This window comes from Lepisosteus oculatus, chromosome 23 (genome assembly GCF_040954835.1).
Source record: "Lepisosteus oculatus isolate fLepOcu1 chromosome 23, fLepOcu1.hap2, whole genome shotgun sequence".
Lineage (NCBI taxonomy): Eukaryota > Metazoa > Chordata > Actinopteri > Semionotiformes > Lepisosteidae > Lepisosteus > Lepisosteus oculatus.
In genome coordinates, this window is record NC_090718.1 from 106,537 (window position 1) to 130,860 (window position 24,324).

Below are 24,324 nucleotides of genomic sequence, written 5' to 3' on the forward strand. Positions count from 1 at the left end.
AGTGGACTCTTCTGAGCCAGGCAGTTACATAGGGATTCAACAGTCTGAAATAACACGTTTATTTCGGGCTGAAAAACACGTTTTGAAAAGTGTGCTTTTCCTGACCTATAAGTTACATGGGGTTGACCAAAGTTGCAGAAACATGTTTACTTCTGCTGAAAAACACGTTTTGACACTTTCTGTACACTGGGGTAAAAGGCTGACTCAGTGGACTCTTCTGAGCCAGGCAGTTACATAGGGATTCAACAGTCTGAAATAAAACGTTTATTTCGGGCTGAAAAACACGTTTTGAAAAGTGTGCTGTTCCTGAACTATAAGTTACATGGGGTTGACCAAAGTTGCAGAAACATGTTTATTTCTGCTGAAAAACACGTTTTGTCACTTTCTGCACACTGGGGTTAAGGGCTGACTCAGTGGGCTCTTCTGAGCCAGGCAGTTACATAGGGATTCAACAGTCTGAAAAAACGCGTTTAATTCGGGCTGAAAAACACGTTTTGAAAAGTGTGCTGTTCCTTACACATATGTTACATTGGGTTGACCAAAGTTGCAGAAACATGTTTACTTCTGCTGAAAAACACGTTTTGACACTTTCTGCACACTGGGGTAAAAAGCTGACTCAGTGGACTCTTCTGAGCCAGGCAGTTACATAGGGATTCAACAGTCTGAAATAACACGTTTATTTCGGGCTGAAAAAAACGTTTTGAGAAGTGTGCTGTTCCTGATCTATAAGTTACATGGGGTTGACCAAAGTTGCAGAAACATGTTTATTTCTGCTGAAAAACACGTTTTGTCACTTTCTGCACACTGGGGTTAAGGGCTGACTCAGTGGGCTCTTCTGAGCCAGGCAGTTACATAGGGATTAAACAGTCTGAAATAACACGTTTATTTTGAGCTGAAAAACATGTTTTGAAAAGTGTGCTGTTCCTGACTCATATGTTACATTGGGTTGACCAAAGTTGCAGAAACATGTTTATTTCTGCTGAAAAACACGTTTTGACCACTTCTGCACACTGGGGTTAAGAATTGAGTCAGTGGGCTCTTCTCAGCCAGGCAGTTACATTGGGATTCAACAGTCTGAAAAAACGCGTTTATTTCGGGCTGAAAAACACGTTTTGAAAAGAGTGCTGTTCCTGACCCATAAGTTACATGGGGTTGATCAAAGTTGCAAAAACATGTTTATTTCTGCTGAAAAACACGTTTTGACACATTTTGCACACTGGGGTAAAAGGCTGACTCAGTGGGCTCTTCTGAGCCAGGCAGTTACATAGGGATTCAACAGTCTGATTAAACGCGTTTATTTCGGGCTGAAAAACACGTTTTGAAAAGTGTGCTGTTCCTTACACATATGTTACATTGGGTTGACCAAAGTTGCAGAAACATGTTTACTTCTGCTGAAAAACACGTTTTGACACTTTCTGCACACTGGGGTAAAAGGCTGACTCAGTGGACTCTTCTGAGCCAGGCAGTTACATAGGGATTCAACAGTCTGAAATAACACGTTTATTTCGGGCTGAAAAACACGTTTTGAAAAGTGTGCTTTTCCTGACCTATAAGTTACATGGGGTTGACCAAAGTTGCAGAAACATGTTTACTTCTGCTGAAAAACACGTTTTGACACTTTCTGTACACTGGGGTAAAAGGCTGACTCAGTGGACTCTTCTGAGCCAGGCAGTTACATAGGGATTCAACAGTCTGAAATAAAACGTTTATTTCGGGCTGAAAAACACGTTTTGAAAAGTGTGCTGTTCCTGAACTATAAGTTACATGGGGTTGACCAAAGTTGCAGAAACATGTTTATTTCTGCTGAAAAACACGTTTTGTCACTTTCTGCACACTGGGGTTAAGGGCTGACTCAGTGGGCTCTTCTGAGCCAGGCAGTTACATAGGGATTCAACAGTCTGAAAAAACGCGTTTAATTCGGGCTGAAAAACACGTTTTGAAAAGTGTGCTGTTCCTTACACATATGTTACATTGGGTTGACCAAAGTTGCAGAAACATGTTTACTTCTGCTGAAAAACACGTTTTGACACTTTCTGCACACTGGGGTAAAAAGCTGACTCAGTGGACTCTTCTGAGCCAGGCAGTTACATAGGGATTCAACAGTCTGAAATAACACGTTTATTTCGGGCTGAAAAAAACGTTTTGAGAAGTGTGCTGTTCCTGATCTATAAGTTACATGGGGTTGACCAAAGTTGCAGAAACATGTTTATTTCTGCTGAAAAACACGTTTTGTCACTTTCTGCACACTGGGGTTAAGGGCTGACTCAGTGGGCTCTTCTGAGCCAGGCAGTTACATAGGGATTAAACAGTCTGAAATAACACGTTTATTTTGAGCTGAAAAACATGTTTTGAAAAGTGTGCTGTTCCTGACTCATATGTTACATTGGGTTGACCAAAGTTGCAGAAACATGTTTATTTCTGCTGAAAAACACGTTTTGACCACTTCTGCACACTGGGGTTAAGAATTGAGTCAGTGGGCTCTTCTCAGCCAGGCAGTTACATTGGGATTCAACAGTCTGAAAAAACGCGTTTATTTCGGGCTGAAAAACACGTTTTGAAAAGAGTGCTGTTCCTGACCCATAAGTTACATGGGGTTGATCAAAGTTGCAAAAACATGTTTATTTCTGCTGAAAAACACGTTTTGACACATTTTGCACACTGGGGTAAAAGGCTGACTCAGTGGGCTCTTCTGAGCCAGGCAGTTACATAGGGATTCAACAGTCTGAAAATACGCGTTTATTTCGGGCTGAAAAACACGTTTTGAAAAGTGTGCTATTCCTGACCCATATGTTACATTGGGTTGACCAAAGTTGCAGAAACATTTTTATATCTGCTGAAAAACACGTTTTGACACTTTCTGCACACTGGGGTAAAAGGCTGACTCAGTGGACTCTTCTGAGCCAGGCAGTTACATAGGGATTCAACAGTCTGAAATAAAACGTTTATTTCGGGCTGAAAAACACGTTTTGAAAAGTGTGCTGTTCCTGAACTATAAGTTACATGGGGTCGACCAAAGTTGCAGAAACATGTTTATTTCTGCTGAAAAACACGTTTTGTCACTTTCTGCACACTGGGGTTAAGGGCTGACTCAGTGTGCTCTTCTGAGCCAGGCAGTTACATAGGGATTCAACAGTCTGAAAAAATGCGTTTAATTCGGGCTGGAAAACACGTTTTGAAAAGTGTGCTGTTCCTTACACATATGTTACATTGGGTTGACCAAAGTTGCAGAAACATGTTTACTTCTGCTGAAAAACACGTTTTGACACTTTCTGCACACTGGGGTAAAAGGCTGACTCAGTGGACTCTTCTGAGCCAGGCAGTTACATAGGGATTCAACAGTCTGAAATAACACGTTTATTTCGGGCTGAAAAACACGTTTTGAAAAGTGTGCTGTTCCTGAACTATAAGTTACATGGGGTTGACCAAAGTTGCAGAAACATGTTTATTTCTGCTGAAAAACACGTTTTGTCACTTTCTGCACACTGGGGTTAAGGGCTGACTCAGTAGGCTCTTCTGAGCCAGGCAGTTACATAGGGATTCAACAGTCTGAAAAAACGCGTTTATTTCGGGCTGAAAAACACGTTTTGAAAAGTGTGCTGTTCCTTACACATATGTTACATTGGGTTGACCAACGTTGCAGAAACATGTTTACTTCTGCTGAAAAACACGTTTTGACACTTTCTGCACACTGGGGTAAAAGGCTGACTCAGTGGACTCTTCTGAGCCAGGCAGTTACATTGGGATTCAACAGTCTGAAATAACACGTTTATTTCGGGCTGAAAAACACGTTTTGAAAAGTGTGCTGTTCCTGACTCATATGTTACATTGGGTTGACCAAAGTTGCAGAAACATGTTTATTTCTGCTGAAAAACACGTTTTGTCACTTTCTGCACACTGGGGTTAAGGGCTTAATCAGTGGGCTCTTCTGAGCCAGGCAGTTACATAGGTTTTCTACAATCTGAAAAAACGCGTTTATATCGGGCTGAAAAACACGTTTTGAAAAGTGTGCTGTTCCTGACCCATATGTTACATTGGGTTGACCAAAGTTGCAGAAACATTTTTATTTCTGCTGAAAAACACGTTTTGACACTTTCTGCACACTGGGGTAAAGGCTGACTCAGTGGACTCTTCTGAGCCAGGCAGTTACATAGGGATTCAACAGTCTGAAATAACACGTTTATTTCGGGCTGAAAAACACGTTTTGAAAAGTGTGCTGTTCCTGAACTATAAGTTACATGGGGTTGACCAAAGTTGCAGAAACATGTTTATTTCTGCTGAAAAACACGTTTTGTCACTTTCTGCACACTGGGGTTAAGGGCTGACTCAGTGGGCTCTTCTGAGCCAGGCAGTTACATAGGGATTCAACAGTCTGAAAAAACGCGTTTATTTCGGGCTGAAAAACACGTTTTGAAAAGTGTGCTGTTCCTTACACATATGTTACATTGGGTTGACCAAAGTTGCAGAAACATGTTTACTTCTGCTGAAAAACACGTTTTGACACTTTCTGCACACTGGGGTAAAAGGCTGACTCAGTGGACTCTTCTGAGCCAGGCAGTTACATTGGGATTCAACAGTCTGAAATAACACGTTTATTTCGGGCTGAAAAACACGTTTTGAAAAGTGTGCTGTTCCTGACTCATATGTTACATTGGGTTGACCAAAGTTGCAGAAACATGTTTATTTCTGCTGAAAAACACGTTTTGTCACTTTCTGCACACTGGGGTTAAGGGCTTAATCAGTGGGCTCTTCTGAGCCAGGCAGTTACATAGGTTTTCTACAATCTGAAAAAACGCTTTTATTTCGGGCTGAAAAACACGTTTTGAAAAGTGTGCTGTTCCTGACCCATATGTTACATTGGGTTGACCAAAGTTGCAGAAACATTTTTCTTTCTGCTGAAAAACACGTTTTGACACTTTCTGCACACTGGGGTAAAAGGCTGACTCAGTGGACTCTTCTGAGCCAGGCAGTTACATAGGGATTCAACAGTCTGAAATAAAACGTTTATTTCGGGCTGAAAAACACGTTTTGAAAAGTGTGCTGTTCCAGATCTATAAGTTACATGGGGTTGACCAAAGTTGCAGAAACATGTTTATTTCTGCTGAAAAGCACGTGTTGTCACTTTCTGCACACTGGGGTTAAGGGCTGACTCAGTGGGCTCTTCTGAGCCAGGCAGTTACATAGGGATTCAACAGTCTGAAATAACACGTTTATTTTGAGCTGAAAAATATGTTTTGAAAAGTGTGCTGTTCCTGACTCATATGTTACATTGGGTTGACCAAAGTTGCAGAAACATGTTTATTTCTGCTGAAAAACACGTTTTGACCACTTCTGCACACTGGGGTTAAGAATTGAGTCAGTGGGCTCTTCTCAGCCAGGCAGTTACATTGGGATTCAACAGTCTGAAAAAACGCGTTTATTTCGGGCTGAAAAACACGTTTTGAAAAGTGTGCTATTCCTGACCCATATGTTACATTGGGTTGACCAAAGTTGCAGAAACATTTTTATATCTGCTGAAAAACACGTTTTGACACTTTCTGCACACTGGGGTAAAAGGCTGACTCAGTGGACTCTTCTGAGCCAGGCAGTTACATAGGGATTCAACAGTCTGAAATAAAACGTTTATTTCGGGCTGAAAAACACGTTTTGAAAAGTGTGCTGTTCCTGAACTATAAGTTACATGGGGTCGACCAAAGTTGCAGAAACATGTTTATTTCTGCTGAAAAACACGTTTTGTCACTTTCTGCACACTGGGGTTAAGGGCTGACTCAGTGGGCTCTTCTGAGCCAGGCAGTTACATAGGGATTCAACAGACTGAAAAAACGCGTTTAATTCGGGCTGGAAAACACGTTTTGAAAAGTGTGCTGTTCCTTACACATATGTTACATTTGGTTGACCAAAGTTGCAGAAACATGTTTACTTCTGCTGAAAAACACGTTTTGACACTTTCTGCACGCTGGGGTAAAAGGCTGACTCAGTGGACTCTTCTGAGCCAGGCAGTTACATAGGGATTCAACAGTCTGAAATAACACGTTTATTTCGGGCTGAAAAACACGTTTTGAAAAGTGTGCTTTTCCTGACCTATAAGTTACATGGGGTTGACCAAAGTTGCAGAAACATGTTTATTTCTGCTGAAAAACACGTTTTGACACTTTCTGCACACTGGGGTAAAAGGCTGACTCAGTGGACTCTTCTGAGCCAGGCAGTTACATAGGGATTCAACAGTCTGAAATAACACGTTTATTTTGGGCTGAAAAACACGTTTTGAAAAGTGTGCTGTTCCTGACTCATATGTTACATTGGGTTGACCAAAGTTGCAGAAACATGTTTATTTCTGCTGAAAAACACGTTTTGACCACTTCTGCACACTGGGGTTAAGAATTGAGTCAGTGGGCTCTTCTCAACCAGGCAGTTACATTGGGATTCAACAGTCTGAAAAAACGCGTTTATTTCGGGCTGAAAAACACGTTTTGAAAAGTGTGCTGTTCCTTACACATATGTTACATTGGGTTGACCAAAGTTGCAGAAACATGTTTACTTCTGCTGAAAAACACGTTTTGACACTTTCTGCACACTGGGGTAAAAGGCTGACTCAGTGGACTCTTCTGAGCCAGGCAGTTACATAGGGATTCAACAGTCTGAAATAACACGTTTATTTCGGGCTGAAAAACACGTTTTGAAAAGTGTGCTGTTCCTGACTCATATGTTACATTGGGTTGACCAAAGTTGCAGAAACATGTTTATTTCTGCTGAAAAACACGTTTTGTCACTTTCTGCACACTGGGGTTAAGGGCTTAATCAGTGGGCTCTTCTGAGCCAGGCAGTTACATAGGTTTTCTACAGTCTGAAAAAACGCGTTTATTTCGGGCTGAAAAACACGTTTTGAAAAGTGTGCTGTTCCTGACCCATATGTTACATTGGGTTGACCAAAGTTGCAGAAACATTTTTATTTCTGCTGAAAAACACGTTTTGACACTTTCTGCACACTGGGGTAAAAGGCTGACTCAGTGGACTCTTCTGAGCCAGGCAGTTACATAGGGATTCAACAGTCTGAAATAAAACGTTTATTTCGGGCTGAAAAACACGTTTTGAAAAGTGTGCTGTTCCTGATCTATAAGTTACATGGGGTTGACCAAAGTTGCAGAAACATGTTTATTTCTGCTGAAAAACACGTTTTGTCACTTTCTGCACACTGGGGTTAAGGGCTGACTCAGTGGGCTCTTCTGAGCCAGGCAGTTACATAGGGATTCAACAGTCTGAAATAACACGTTTATTTTGAGCTGAAAAACATGTTTTGAAAAGTGTGCTGTTCCTGACTCATATGTTACATTGGGTTGACCAAAGTTGCAGAAACATGTTTATTTCTGCTGAAAAACACGTTTTGACCACTTCTGCACACTGGGGTTAAGAATTGAGTCAGTGGGCTCTTCTCAGCCAGGCAGTTACATTGGGATTCAACAGTCTGAAAAAACGCGTTTATTTCGGGCTGAAAAACACGTTTTGAAAAGAGTGCTGTTCCTGACCCATAAGTTACATGGGGTTGACCAAAGTTGCAAAAACATTTTTATTTCTGCTGAAAAACACGTTTTGACACTTTCTGCACACTGGGGTAAAAGGCTGACTCAGTGGATTCTTCTGAGCCAGGCAGTTACATAGGGATTCAACAGTCTGAAATAAAACGTTTATTTCGGGCTGAAAAACACGTTTTGAAAAGTGTGCTGTTCCTGAACTATAAGTTACATGGGGTTGACCAAAGTTGCAGAAACATGTTTATTTCTGCTGAAAAACACGTTTTGTCACTTTCTGCACACTGGGTTTAAGGGCTGACTCAGTGGGCTCTTCTGAGCCAGGCAGTTACATAGGGATTCAACAGTCTGAAAAAACGCGTTTAATTCGGGCTGAAAAACACGTTTTGAAAAGTGTGCTGTTCCTTACACATATGTTACATTGGGTTGACCAAAGTTGCAGAAACATGTTTACTTCTGCTGAAAAACACGTTTTGACACTTTCTGCACACTGGGGTAAAAGGCTGACTCAGTGGACTCTTCTGAGCCAGGCAGTTACATAGGGATTCAACAGTCTGAAATAACACGTTTATTTCGGGCTGAAAAACACGTTTTGAAAAGTGTGCTGTTCCTGACTCATATGTTACATTGGGTTGACCAAAGTTGCAGAAACATGTTTATTTCTGCTGAAAAACACGTTTTGACCACTTCTGCACACTGGGGTTAAGAATTGAGTCAGTGGGCTCTTCTCAGCCAGGCAGTTACATTGGGATTCAACAGTCTGAAAAAACGCGTTTATTTCGGGCTGAAAAACACGTTTTGAAAAGTGTGCTATTCCTGACCCATATGTTACATTGGGTTGACCAAAGTTGCAGAAACATTTTTATATCTGCTGAAAAACACGTTTTGACACTTTCTGCACACTGGGGTAAAAGGCTGACTCAGTGGACTCTTCTGAGCCAGGCAGTTACATAGGGATTCAACAGTCTGAAATAAAACGTTTATTTCGGGCTGAAAAACACGTTTTGAAAAGTGTGCTGTTCCTGAACTATAAGTTACATGGGGTTGACCAAAGTTGCAGAAACATGTTTATTTCTGCTGAAAAACACGTTTTGTCACTTTCTGCACACTGGGGTTAAGGGCTGACTCAGTGGGCTCTTCTGAGCCAGGCAGTTACATAGGGATTCAACAGTCTGAAAAAACGCGTTTAATTCGGGCTGGAAAACACGATTTCAAAAGTGTGCTGTTCCTTACACATATGTTACATTGGGTTGACCAAAGTTGCAGAAACATGTTTACTTCTGCTGAAAAACACGTTTTGACACTTTCTGCACACTGGGGTAAAAGGCTGACTCAGTGGACACTTCTGAGCCAGGCAGTTACATAGGGATTCAACAGTCTGAAATAACACGTTTATTTCGGGCTGAAAAACACGTTTTGAAAAGTGTGCTTTTCCTGACCTATAAGTTACATGGGGTTGACCAAAGTTGCAGAAACATGTTTATTTCTGCTGAAAAACACTTTTTGTCACTTTCTGCACACTGGGGTTAAGGGCTGAATCAGTGGGCTCTTCTGAGCCAGGCAGTTACATAGGTTTTCTACAGTCTGAAAAAACGCGTTTATTTCGGGCTGAAAAACACGTTTTGAAAAGTGTGCTGTTCCTGACCCATATGTTACATTGGGTTGACCAAAGTTGCAGAAACATTTTTATTTCTGCTGAAAAACACGTTTTGACACTTTCTGCACACTGGGGTAAAAGGCTGACTCAGTGGACTCTTCTGAGCCAGGCAGTTACATAGGGATTCAACAGTCTGAAATAAAACGTTTATTTCGGGCTGAAAAACACGTTTTGAAAAGTGTGCTGTTCCTGAACTATAAGTTACATGGGGTTGACCAAAGTTGCAGAAACATGTTTATTTCTGCTGAAAAACACGTTTTGTCACTTTCTGCACACTGGGGTTAAGGGCTGACTCAGTGGGCTCTTCTGAGCCAGGCAGTTACATAGGGATTCAACAGTCTGAAAAAACGCGTTTAATTCGGGCTGAAAAACACGTTTTGAAAAGTGTGCTGTTCCTTACACATATGTTACATTGGGTTGACCAAAGTTGCAGAAACATGTTTACTTCTGCTGAAAAACACGTTTTGACACTTTCTGCACACTGGGGTAAAAGGCTGACTCAGTGGACTCTTCTGAGCCAGGCAGTTACATAGGGATTCAACAGTCTGAAATAACACGTTTATTTCGGGCTGAAAAACACGTTTTGAAAAGTGTGCTTTTCCTGACCTATAAGTTACATGGGGTTGACCAAAGTTGCAGAAACATGTTTATTTCTGCTGAAAAACACGTTTTGTCACTTTCTGCACACTGGGGTTAAGGGCTGAATCAGTGGGCTCTTCTGAGCCAGGCAGTTACATAGGTTTTCTACAGACTGAAAAAACGCGTTTCTTTCGGGCTGAAAAACACGTTTTGAAAAGAGTGCTGTTCCTGACCCATAAGTTACATGGGGTTGACCAAAGTTGCAAAAACATGTTTATTTCTGCTGAAAAACACGTTTTGACACATTTTGCACACTGGGGTAAAAGGCTGACTCAGTGGGCTCTTCTGAGCCAGGCAGTTAATTAGGGATTCAACAGTCTGAAAATACGCGTTTATTTCGGGCTGAAAAACACGTTTTGAAAAGTGTGCTATTCCTGACCCATATGTTACATTGGGTTGACCAAAGTTGCAGAAACATTTTTATATCTGCTGAAAAACACGTTTTGACACTTTCTGCACACTGGGGTAAAAGGCTGACTCAGTGGACTCTTCTGAGCCAGGCAGTTACATAGGGATTCAACAGTCTGAAATAAAACGTTTATTTCGGGCTGAAAAACACGTTTTGAAAAGTGTGCTGTTCCTGAACTATAAGTTACATGGGGTCGACCAAAGTTGCAGAAACATGTTTATTTCTGCTGAAACACACGTTTTGTCACTTTCTGCACACTGGGGTTAAGGGCTGACTCAGTGTGCTCTTCTGAGCCAGGCAGTTACATAGGGATTCAACAGTCTGAAAAAACGCGTTTAATTCGGGCTGGAAAACACGTTTTGAAAAGTGTGCTGTTCCTTACACATATGTTACATTGGGTTGACCAAAGTTGCAGAAACATGTTTACTTCTGCTGAAAAACACGTTTTGACACTTTCTGCACACTGGGGTAAAAGGCTGACTCAGTGGACTCTTCTGAGCCAGGCAGTTACATAGGGATTCAACAGTCTGAAATAACACGTTTATTTCGGGTTGAAAAACACGTTTTGAAAAGTGTGCTTTTCCTGACCTATAAGTTACATGGGGTTGACCAAAGTTGCAGAAACATGTTTATTTCTGCTGAAAAACACGTTTTGACACTTTCTGCACACTGGGGTAAAAGGCTGACTCAGTGGACTCTTCTGAGCCAGGCAGTTACATAGGGATTCAACAGTCTGAAATAAAACGTTTATTTCGGGCTGAAAAACACGTTTTGAAAAGTGTGCTGTTCCTGAACTATAAGTTACATGGGGTTGACCAAAGTTGCAGAAACATGTTTATTTCTGCTGAAAAACACGTTTTGTCACTTTCTGCACACTGGGGTTAAGGGCTGACTCAGTGGGCTCTTCTGAGCCAGGCAGTTACATAGGGATTCAACAGTCTGAAAAAACGCGTTTAATTCGGGCTGGAAAACACGATTTCAAAAGTGTGCTGTTCCTTACACATATGTTACATTGGGTTGACCAAAGTTGCAGAAACATGTTTACTTCTGCTGAAAAACACGTTTTGACACTTTCTGCACACTGGGGTAAAAGGCTGACTCAGTGGACACTTCTGAGCCAGGCAGTTACATAGGGATTCAACAGTCTGAAATAACACGTTTATTTCGGGCTGAAAAACACGTTTTGAAAAGTGTGCTTTTCCTGACCTATAAGTTACATGGGGTTGACCAAAGTTGCAGAAACATGTTTATTTCTGCTGAAAAACACTTTTTGTCACTTTCTGCACACTGGGGTTAAGGGCTGAATCAGTGGGCTCTTCTGAGCCAGGCAGTTACATAGGTTTTCTACAGTCTGAAAAAACGCGTTTATTTCGGGCTGAAAAACACGTTTTGAAAAGTGTGCTGTTCCTGACCCATATGTTACATTGGGTTGACCAAAGTTGCAGAAACATTTTTATTTCTGCTGAAAAACACGTTTTGACACTTTCTGCACACTGGGGTAAAAGGCTGACTCAGTGGACTCTTCTGAGCCAGGCAGTTACATAGGGATTCAACAGTCTGAAATAAAACGTTTATTTCGGGCTGAAAAACACGTTTTGAAAAGTGTGCTGTTCCTGAACTATAAGTTACATGGGGTTGACCAAAGTTGCAGAAACATGTTTATTTCTGCTGAAAAACACGTTTTGTCACTTTCTGCACACTGGGGTTAAGGGCTGACTCAGTGGGCTCTTCTGAGCCAGGCAGTTACATAGGGATTCAACAGTCTGAAAAAACGCGTTTAATTCGGGCTGAAAAACACGTTTTGAAAAGTGTGCTGTTCCTTACACATATGTTACATTGGGTTGACCAAAGTTGCAGAAACATGTTTACTTCTGCTGAAAAACACGTTTTGACACTTTCTGCACACTGGGGTAAAAGGCTGACTCAGTGGACTCTTCTGAGCCAGGCAGTTACATAGGGATTCAACAGTCTGAAATAACACGTTTATTTCGGGCTGAAAAACACGTTTTGAAAAGTGTGCTTTTCCTGACCTATAAGTTACATGGGGTTGACCAAAGTTGCAGAAACATGTTTATTTCTGCTGAAAAACACGTTTTGTCACTTTCTGCACACTGGGGTTAAGGGCTGAATCAGTGGGCTCTTCTGAGCCAGGCAGTTACATAGGTTTTCTACAGACTGAAAAAACGCGTTTCTTTCGGGCTGAAAAACACGTTTTGAAAAGAGTGCTGTTCCTGACCCATAAGTTACATGGGGTTGACCAAAGTTGCAAAAACATGTTTATTTCTGCTGAAAAACACGTTTTGACACATTTTGCACACTGGGGTAAAAGGCTGACTCAGTGGGCTCTTCTGAGCCAGGCAGTTAATTAGGGATTCAACAGTCTGAAAATACGCGTTTATTTCGGGCTGAAAAACACGTTTTGAAAAGTGTGCTATTCCTGACCCATATGTTACATTGGGTTGACCAAAGTTGCAGAAACATTTTTATATCTGCTGAAAAACACGTTTTGACACTTTCTGCACACTGGGGTAAAAGGCTGACTCAGTGGACTCTTCTGAGCCAGGCAGTTACATAGGGATTCAACAGTCTGAAATAAAACGTTTATTTCGGGCTGAAAAACACGTTTTGAAAAGTGTGCTGTTCCTGAACTATAAGTTACATGGGGTCGACCAAAGTTGCAGAAACATGTTTATTTCTGCTGAAACACACGTTTTGTCACTTTCTGCACACTGGGGTTAAGGGCTGACTCAGTGTGCTCTTCTGAGCCAGGCAGTTACATAGGGATTCAACAGTCTGAAAAAACGCGTTTAATTCGGGCTGGAAAACACGTTTTGAAAAGTGTGCTGTTCCTTACACATATGTTACATTGGGTTGACCAAAGTTGCAGAAACATGTTTACTTCTGCTGAAAAACACGTTTTGACACTTTCTGCACACTGGGGTAAAAGGCTGACTCAGTGGACTCTTCTGAGCCAGGCAGTTACATAGGGATTCAACAGTCTGAAATAACACGTTTATTTCGGGTTGAAAAACACGTTTTGAAAAGTGTGCTTTTCCTGACCTATAAGTTACATGGGGTTGACCAAAGTTGCAGAAACATGTTTATTTCTGCTGAAAAACACGTTTTGACACTTTCTGCACACTGGGGTAAAAGGCTGACTCAGTGGACTCTTCTGAGCCAGGCAGTTACATAGGGATTCAACAGTCTGAAATAAAACGTTTATTTCGGGCTGAAAAACACGTTTTGAAAAGTGTGCTGTTCCTGAACTATAAGTTACATGGGGTTGACCAAAGTTGCAGAAACATGTTTATTTCTGCTGAAAAACACGTTTTGTCACTTTCTGCACACTGGGGTTAAGGGCTGACTCAGTGGGCTCTTCTGAGCCAGGCAGTTACATAGGGATTCAACAGTCTGAAAAAACGCGTTTAATTCGGGCTGAAAAACACGTTTTGAAAAGTGTGCTGTTCCTTACACATATGTTACATTGGGTTGACCAAAGTTGCAGAAACATGTTTACTTCTGCTGAAAAACACGTTTTGACACTTTCTGCACACTGGGGTAAAAGGCTGACTCAGTGGACTCTTCTGAGCCAGGCAGTTACATAGGGATTCAACAGTCTGAAATAAAACGTTTATTTCGGGCTGAAAAACACGTTTTGAAAAGTGTGCTGTTCCTGAACTATAAGTTACATGGGGTTGACCAAAGTTGCAGAAACATGTTTATTTCTGCTGAAAAACACGTTTTGACCACTTCTGCACACTGGGGTTAAGAATTGAGTCAGTGGGCTCTTCTCAGCCAGGCAGTTACATTGGGATTCAACAGTCTGAAAAAACGCGTTTATTTCGGGCTGAAAAACACGTTTTGAAAAGTGTGCTGTTCCTTACACATATGTTACATTGGGTTGACCAAAGTTGCAGAAACATGTTTACTTCTGCTGAAAAACACGTTTTGACACTTTCTGCACACTGGGGTAAAAGGCTGACTCAGTGGACTCTTCTGAGCCAGGCAGTTACATAGGGATTCAACAGTCTGAAATAACACGTTTATTTCGGGCTGAAAAACACGTTTTGAAAAGTGTGCTGTTCCTGACTCATATGTTACATTGGGTTGACCAAAGTTGCAGAAACATGTTTATTTCTGCTGAAAAACACGTTTTGTCACTTTCTGCACACTGGGGTTAAGGGCTTAATCAGTGGGCTCTTCTGAGCCAGGCAGTTACATAGGTTTTCTACAGTCTGAAAAAACGCGTTTATTTCGGGCTGAAAAACACGTTTTGAAAAGTGTGCTGTTCCTGACCCATATGTTACATTGGGTTGACCAAAGTTGCAGAAACATTTTTATTTCTGCTGAAAAACACGTTTTGACACTTTCTGCACACTGGGGTAAAAGGCTGACTCAGTGGACTCTTCTGAGCCAGGCAGTTACATAGGGATTCAACAGTCTGAAATAAAACGTTTATTTCGGGCTGAAAAACACGTTTTGAAAAGTGTGCTGTTCCTGATCTATAAGTTACATGGGGTTGACCAAAGTTGCAGAAACATGTTTATTTCTGCTGAAAAACACGTTTTGTCACTTTCTGCACACTGGGGTTAAGGGCTGACTCAGTGGGCTCTTCTGAGCCAGGCAGTTACATAGGGATTCAACAGTCTGAAATAACACGTTTATTTTGAGCTGAAAAACATGTTTTGAAAAGTGTGCTGTTCCTGACTCATATGTTACATTGGGTTGACCAAAGTTGCAGAAACATGTTTATTTCTGCTGAAAAACACGTTTTGACCACTTCTGCACACTGGGGTTAAGAATTGAGTCAGTGGGCTCTTCTCAGCCAGGCAGTTACATTGGGATTCAACAGTCTGAAAAAACGCGTTTATTTCGGGCTGAAAAACACGTTTTGAAAAGAGTGCTGTTCCTGACCCATAAGTTACATGGGGTTGACCAAAGTTGCAAAAACATGTTTATTTCTGCTGAAAAACACGTTTTGACACATTTTGCACACTGGGGTAAAAGGCTGACTCAGTGGGCTCTTCTGAGCCAGGCAGTTAAATAGGGATTCAACAGTCTGAAAATACGCGTTTATTTCGGGCTGAAAAACACGTTTTGAAAAGTGTGCTATTCCTGACCCATATGTTACATTGGGTTGACCAAAGTTGCAGAAACATTTTTATATCTGCTGAAAAACACGTTTTGACACTTTCTGCACACTGGGGTAAAAGGCTGACTCAGTGGACTCTTCTGAGCCAGGCAGTTACATAGGGATTCAACAGTCTGAAATAAAACGTTTATTTCGGGCTGAAAAACACGTTTTGAAAAGTGTGCTGTTCCTGAACTATAAGTTACATGGGGTCGACCAAAGTTGCAGAAACATGTTTATTTCTGCTGAAAAACACGTTTTGTCACTTTCTGCACACTGGGGTTAAGGGCTGACTCAGTGGGCTCTTCTGAGCCAGGCAGTTACATAGGGATTCAACAGACTGAAAAAACGCGTTTAATTCGGGCTGGAAAACACGTTTTGAAAAGTGTGCTGTTCCTTACACATATGTTACATTGGGTTGACCAAAGTTGCAGAAACATGTTTACTTCTGCTGAAAAACACGTTTTGACACTTTCTGCACGCTGGGGTAAAAGGCTGACTCAGTGGACTCTTCTGAGCCAGGCAGTTACATAGGGATTCAACAGTCTGAAATAACACGTTTATTTCGGGCTGAAAAACACGTTTTGAAAAGTGTGCTTTTCCTGACCTATAAGTTACATGGGGTTGACCAAAGTTGCAGAAACATGTTTATTTCTGCTGAAAAACACGTTTTGACACTTTCTGCACACTGGGGTAAAAGGCTGACTCAGTGGACTCTTCTGAGCCAGGCAGTTACATAGGGATTCAACAGTCTGAAATAACACGTTTATTTTGGGCTGAAAAACACGTTTTGAAAAGTGTGCTGTTCCTGACTCATATGTTACATTGGGTTGACCAAAGTTGCAGAAACATGTTTATTTCTGCTGAAAAACACGTTTTGACCACTTCTGCACACTGGGGTTAAGAATTGAGTCAGTGGGCTCTTCTCAACCAGGCAGTTACATTGGGATTCAACAGTCTGAAAAAACGCGTTTATTTCGGGCTGAAAAACACGTTTTGAAAAGTGTGCTGTTCCTTACACATATGTTACATTGGGTTGACCAAAGTTGCAGAAACATGTTTACTTCTGCTGAAAAACACGTTTTGACACTTTCTGCACACTGGGGTAAAAGGCTGACTCAGTGGACTCTTCTGAGCCAGGCAGTTACATAGGGATTCAACAGTCTGAAATAACACGTTTATTTCGGGCTGAAAAACACGTTTTGAAAAGTGTGCTGTTCCTGACTCATATGTTACATTGGGTTGACCAAAGTTGCAGAAACATGTTTATTTCTGCTGAAAAACACGTTTTGTCACTTTCTGCACACTGGGGTTAAGGGCTTAATCAGTGGGCTCTTCTGAGCCGGGCAGTTACATAGGTTTTCTACAGTCTGAAAAAACGCGTTTATTTCGGGCTGAAAAACACGTTTTGAAAAGTGTGCTGTTCCTGACCCATATGTTACATTGGGTTGACCAAAGTTGCAGAAACATTTTTATTTCTGCTGAAAAACACGTTTTGACACTTTCTGCACACTGGGGTAAAAGGCTGACTCAGTGGACTCTTCTGAGCCAGGCAGTTACATAGGGATTCAACAGTCTGAAATAAAACGTTTATTTCGGGCTGAAAAACACGTTTTGAAAAGTGTGCTGTTCCTGATCTATAAGTTACATGGGGTTGACCAAAGTTGCAGAAACATGTTTATTTCTGCTGAAAAACACGTTTTGTCACTTTCTGCACACTGGGGTTAAGGGCTGACTCAGTGGGCTCTTCTGAGCCAGGCAGTTACATAGGGATTCAACAGTCTGAAATAACACGTTTATTTTGAGCTGAAAAACATGTTTTGAAAAGTGTGCTGTTCCTGACTCATATGTTACATTGGGTTGACCAAAGTTGCAGAAACATGTTTATTTCTGCTGAAAAACACGTTTTGACCACTTCTGCACACTGGGGTTAAGAATTGAGTCAGTGGGCTCTTCTCAGCCAGGCAGTTACATTGGGATTCAACAGTCTGAAAAAACGCGTTTATTTCGGGCTGAAAAACACGTTTTGAAAAGAGTGATGTTCCTGACCCATAAGTTACATGGGGTTGACCAAAGTTGCAAAAACATGTTTATTTCTGCTGAAAAACACGTTTTGACACTTTCTGCACACTGGGGTAAAAGGCTGACTCAGTGGATTCTTCTGAGCCAGGCAGTTACATAGGGATTCAACAGTCTGAAATAACACGTTTATTTTGGGCTGAAAAACACGTTTTGAAAAGTGTGCTGTTCCTGACTCATATGTTACATTGGGTTGACCAAAGTTGCAGAAACATGTTTATTTCTGCTGAAAAACACGTTTTGACCACTTCTGCACACTGGGGTTAAGAATTGAGTCAGTGGGCTCTTCTCAACCAGGCAGTTACATTGGGATTCAACAGTCTGAAAAAACGCGTTTATTTCGGGCTGAAAAACACGTTTTGAAAAGTGTGCTGTTCCTTACACATATGTTACATTGGGTTGACCAAAGTTGCAGAAACATGTTTACTTCTGCTGAAAAACACGTTTTGACACTTTCTGCACACTGGGGTAAAAGGCTGACTCAGTGGACTCTTCTGAGCCAGGCAGTTACATAGGGATTCAACAGTCTGAAATAACACGTTTATTTCGGGCTGAAAAACACGTTTTGAAAAGTGTGCTGTTCCTGACTCATATGTTACATTGGGTTGACCAAAGTTGCAGAAACATGTTTATTTCTGCTGAAAAACACGTTTTGTCACTTTCTGCACACTGGGGTTAAGGGCTTAATCAGTGGGCTCTTCTGAGCCGGGCAGTTACATAGGTTTTCTACAGTCTGAAAAAACGCGTTTATTTCGGGCTGAAAAACACGTTTTGAAAAGTGTGCTGTTCCTGACCCATATGTTACATTGGGTTGACCAAAGTTGCAGAAACATTTTTATTTCTGCTGAAAAACACGTTTTGACACTTTCTGCACACTGGGGTAAAAGGCTGACTCAGTGGACTCTTCTGAGCCAGGCAGTTACATAGGGATTCAACAGTCTGAAATAAAACGTTTATTTCGGGCTGAAAAACACGTTTTGAAAAGTGTGCTGTTCCTGATCTATAAGTTACATGGGGTTGACAAAAGTTGCAGAAACATGTTTATTTCTGCTGAAAAACACGTTTTGTCACTTTCTGCACACTGGGGTTAAGGGCTGACTCAGTGGGCTCTTCTGAGCCAGGCAGTTACATAGGGATTCAACAGTCTGAAATAACACGTTTATTTTGAGCTGAAAAACATGTTTTGAAAAGTGTGCTGTTCCTGACTCATATGTTACATTGGGTTGACCAAAGTTGCAGAAACATGTTTATTTCTGCTGAAAAACACGTTTTGACCACTTCTGCACACTGGGGTTAAGAATTGAGTCAGTGGGCTCTTCTCAGCCAGGCAGTTACATTGGGATTCAACAGTCTGAAAAAACGCGTTTATTTCGGGCTGAAAAACACGTTTTGAAAAGAGTGCTGTTCCTGACCCATAAGTTACATGGGGTTGACCAAAGTTGCAAAAACATGTTTATTTCTGCTGAAAAACACGTTTTGACACTTTCTGCACACTGGGGTAAAAGGCTGACTCAGTGGATTCTTCTGAGCCAGGCAGTTACATAGGGATTCAACAGTCTGAAATAAAACGTTTATTTCGGGCTGAAAAACACGTTTTGAAAAGTGTGCTGTTCCTGAACTATAAGTTACATGGGGTTGACCAAAGTTGCAGAAACATGTTTATTTCTGCTTAAAAACACGTTTTGTCACTTTCTGCACACTGGGTTTAAGGGCTGACTCAGTGGGCTCTTCTGAGCCAGGCAGTTACATAGGGATTCAACAGTCTGAAAAAACGCGTTTAATTCGGGCTGAAAAACACGTTTTGAAAAGTGTGCTGTTCCTTACACATATGTTACATTGGGTTGACCAAAGTTGCAGAAACATGTTTACTTCTGCTGAAAAACACGTTTTGACACTTTCTGCACACTGGGGTAAAAGGCTGACTCAGTGGACTCTTCTGAGCCAGGCAGTTACATAGGGATTCAACAGTCTGAAATAACACGTTTATTTCGGGCTGAAAAACACGTTTTGAAAAGTGTGCTGTTCCTGACTCATATGTTACATTGGGTTGACCAAAGTTGCAGAAACATGTTTATTTCTGCTGAAAAACACGTTTTGACCACTTCTGCACACTGGGGTTAAGAATTGAGTCAGTGGGCTCTTCTCAGCCAGGCAGTTACATTGGGATTCAACAGTCTGAAAAAACGCGTTTATTTCGGGCTGAAAAACACGTTTTGAAAAGTGTGCTATTCCTGACCCATATGTTACATTGGGTTGACCAAAGTTGCAGAAACATTTTTATATCTGCTGAAAAACACGTTTTGACACTTTCTGCACACTGGGGTAAAAGGCTGACTCAGTGGACTCTTCTGAGCCAGGCAGTTACATAGGGATTCAACAATCTGAAATAAAACGTTTATTTCGGGCTGAAAAACACGTTTTGAAAAGTGTGCTGTTCCTGAACTATAAGTTACATGGGGTTGACCAAAGTTGCAGAAACATGTTTATTTCTGCTGAAAAACACGTTTTGTCACTTTCTGCACACTGGGGTTAAGGGCTGACTCAGTGGGCTCTTCTGAGCCAGGCAGTTACATAGGGATTCAACAGTCTGAAAAAACGCGTTTAATTCGGGCTGGAAAACACGATTTCAAAAGTGTGCTGTTCCTTACACATATGTTACATTGGGTTGACCAAAGTTGCAGAAACATGTTTACTTCTGCTGAAAAACACGTTTTGACACTTTCTGCACACTGGGGTAAAAGGCTGACTCAGTGGACACTTCTGAGCCAGGCAGTTACATAGGGATTCAACAGTCTGAAATAACACGTTTATTTCGGGCTGAAAAACACGTTTTGAAAAGTGTGCTTTTCCTGACCTATAAGTTACATGGGGTTGACCAAAGTTGCAGAAACATGTTTATTTCTGCTGAAAAACACTTTTTGTCACTTTCTGCACACTGGGGTTAAGGGCTGAATCAGTGGGCTCTTCTGAGCCAGGCAGTTAATTAGGGATTCAACAGTCTGAAAAAACGCGTTTATTTCGGGCTGAAAAACACGTTTTGAAAAGTGTGCTGTTCCTGACCCATATGTTACATTGGGTTGACCAAAGTTGCAGAAACATTTTTATTTCTGCTGAAAAACACGTTTTGACACTTTCTGCACACTGGGGTAAAAGGCTGACTCAGTGGACTCTTCTGAGCCAGGCAGTTACATAGGGATTCAACAGTCTGAAATAAAACGTTTATTTCGGGCTGAAAAACACGTTTTGAAAAGTGTGCTGTTCCTGAACTATAAGTTACATGGGGTTGACCAAAGTTGCAGAAACATGTTTATTTCTGCTGAAAAACACGTTTTGTCACTTTCTGCACACTGGGGTTAAGGGCTGACTCAGTGGGCTCTTCTGAGCCAGGCAGTTACATAGGGATTCAACAGTCTGAAAAAACGCGTTTAATTCGGGCTGAAAAACACGTTTTGAAAAGTGTGCTGTTCCTTACACATATGTTACATTGGGTTGACCAAAGTTGCAGAAACATGTTTACTTCTGCTGAAAAACACGTTTTGACACTTTCTGCACACTGGGGTAAAAGGCTGACTCAGTGGACTCTTCTGAGCCAGGCAGTTACATAGGGATTCAACAGTCTGAAATAACACGTTTATTTCGGGCTGAAAAACACGTTTTGAAAAGTGTGCTTTTCCTGACCTATAAGTTACATGGGGTTGACCAAAGTTGCAGAAACATGTTTATTTCTGCTGAAAAACACGTTTTGTCACTTTCTGCACACTGGGGTTAAGGGCTGAATCAGTGGGCTCTTCTGAGCCAGGCAGTTACATAGGTTTTCTACAGACTGAAAAAACGCGTTTCTTTCGGGCTGAAAAACACGTTTTGAAAAGAGTGCTGTTCCTGACCCATAAGTTACATGGGGTTGACCAAAGTTGCAAAAACATGTTTATTTCTGCTGAAAAACACGTTTTGACACATTTTGCACACTGGGGTAAAAGGCTGACTCAGTGGGCTCTTCTGAGCCAGGCAGTTAATTAGGGATTCAACAGTCTGAAAATACGCGTTTATTTCGGGCTGAAAAACACGTTTTGAAAAGTGTGCTATTCCTGACCCATATGTTACATTGGGTTGACCAAAGTTGCAGAAACATTTTTATATCTGCTGAAAAACACGTTTTGACACTTTCTGCACACTGGGGTAAAAGGCTGACTCAGTGGACTCTTCTGAGCCAGGCAGTTACATAGGGATTCAACAGTCTGAAATAAAACGTTTATTTCGGGCTGAAAAACACGTTTTGAAAAGTGTGCTGTTCCTGAACTATAAGTTACATGGGGTCGACCAAAGTTGCAGAAACATGTTTATTTCTGCTGAAACACACGTTTTGTCACTTTCTGCACACTGGGGTTAAGGGCTGACTCAGTGTGCTCTTCTGAGCCAGGCAGTTACATAGGGATTCAACAGTCTGAAAAAACGCGTTTAATTCGGGCTGGAAAACACGTTTTGAAAAGTGTGCTGTTCCTTACACATATGTTACATTGGGTTGACCAAAGTTGCAGAAACATGTTTACTTCTGCTGAAAAACACGTTTTGACACTTTCTGCACACTGGGGTAAAAGGCTGACTCAGTGGACTCTTCTGAGCCAGGCAGTTACATAGGGATTCAACAGTCTGAAATAACACGTTTATTTCGGGTTGAAAAACACGTTTTGAAAAGTGTGCTTTTCCTGACCTATAAGTTACATGGGGTTGACCAAAGTTGCAGAAACATGTTTATTTCTGCTGAAAAACACGTTTTGACACTTTCTGCACACTGGGGTAAAAGGCTGACTCAGTGGACTCTTCTGAGCCAGGCAGTTACATAGGGATTCAACAGTCTGAAATAAAACGTTTATTTCGGGCTGAAAAACACGTTTTGAAAAGTGTGCTGTTCCTGAACTATAAGTTACATGGGGTTGACCAAAGTTGCAGAAACATGTTTATTTCTGCTGAAAAACACGTTTTGTCACTTTCTGCACACTGGGGTTAAGGGCTGACTCAGTGGGCTCTTCTGAGCCAGGCAGTTACATAGGGATTCAACAGTCTGAAAAAACGCGTTTAATTCGGGCTGAAAAACACGTTTTGAAAAGTGTGCTGTTCCTTACACATATGTTACATTGGGTTGACCAAAGTTGCAGAAACATGTTTACTTCTGCTGAAAAACACGTTTTGACACTTTCTGCACACTGGGGTAAAAGGCTGACTCAGTGGACTCTTCTGAGCCAGGCAGTTACATAGGGATTCAACAGTCTGAAATAAAACGTTTATTTCGGGCTGAAAAACACGTTTTGAAAAGTGTGCTGTTCCTGAACTATAAGTTACATGGGGTTGACCAAAGTTGCAGAAACATGTTTATTTCTGCTGAAAAACACGTTTTGACCACTTCTGCACACTGGGGTTAAGAATTGAGTCAGTGGGCTCTTCTCAGCCAGGCAGTTACATTGGGATTCAACAGTCTGAAAAAACGCGTTTATTTCGGGCTGAAAAACACGTTTTGAAAAGTGTGCTGTTCCTTACACATATGTTACATTGGGTTGACCAAAGTTGCAGAAACATGTTTACTTCTGCTGAAAAACACGTTTTGACACTTTCTGCACACTGGGGTAAAAGGCTGACTCAGTGGACTCTTCTGAGCCAGGCAGTTACATAGGGATTCAACAGTCTGAAATAACACGTTTATTTCGGGCTGAAAAACACGTTTTGAAAAGTGTGCTGTTCCTGACTCATATGTTACATTGGGTTGACCAAAGTTGCAGAAACATGTTTATTTCTGCTGAAAAACACGTTTTGTCACTTTCTGCACACTGGGGTTAAGGGCTTAATCAGTGGGCTCTTCTGAGCCAGGCAGTTACATAGGTTTTCTACAGTCTGAAAAAACGCGTTTATTTCGGGCTGAAAAACACGTTTTGAAAAGTGTGCTGTTCCTGACCCATATGTTACATTGGGTTGACCAAAGTTGCAGAAACATTTTTATTTCTGCTGAAAAACACGTTTTGACACTTTCTGCACACTGGGGTAAAAGGCTGACTCAGTGGACTCTTCTGAGCCAGGCAGTTACATAGGGATTCAACAGTCTGAAATAAAACGTTTATTTCGGGCTGAAAAACACGTTTTGAAAAGTGTGCTGTTCCTGATCTATAAGTTACATGGGGTTGACCAAAGTTGCAGAAACATGTTTATTTCTGCTGAAAAACACGTTTTGTCACTTTCTGCACACTGGGGTTAAGGGCTGACTCAGTGGGCTCTTCTGAGCCAGGCAGTTACATAGGGATTCAACAGTCTGAAATAACACGTTTATTTTGAGCTGAAAAACATGTTTTGAAAAGTGTGCTGTTCCTGACTCATATGTTACATTGGGTTGACCAAAGTTGCAGAAACATGTTTATTTCTGCTGAAAAACACGTTTTGACCACTTCTGCACACTGGGGTTAAGAATTGAGTCAGTGGGCTCTTCTCAGCCAGGCAGTTACATTGGGATTCAACAGTCTGAAAAAACGCGTTTATTTCGGGCTGAAAAACACGTTTTGAAAAGAGTGCTGTTCCTGACCCATAAGTTACATGGGGTTGACCAAAGTTGCAAAAACATGTTTATTTCTGCTGAAAAACACGTTTTGACACATTTTGCACACTGGGGTAAAAGGCTGACTCAGTGGGCTCTTCTGAGCCAGGCAGTTAAATAGGGATTCAACAGTCTGAAAATACGCGTTTATTTCGGGCTGAAAAACACGTTTTGAAAAGTGTGCTATTCCTGACCCATATGTTACATTGGGTTGACCAAAGTTGCAGAAACATTTTTATATCTGCTGAAAAACACGTTTTGACACTTTCTGCACACTGGGGTAAAAGGCTGACTCAGTGGACTCTTCTGAGC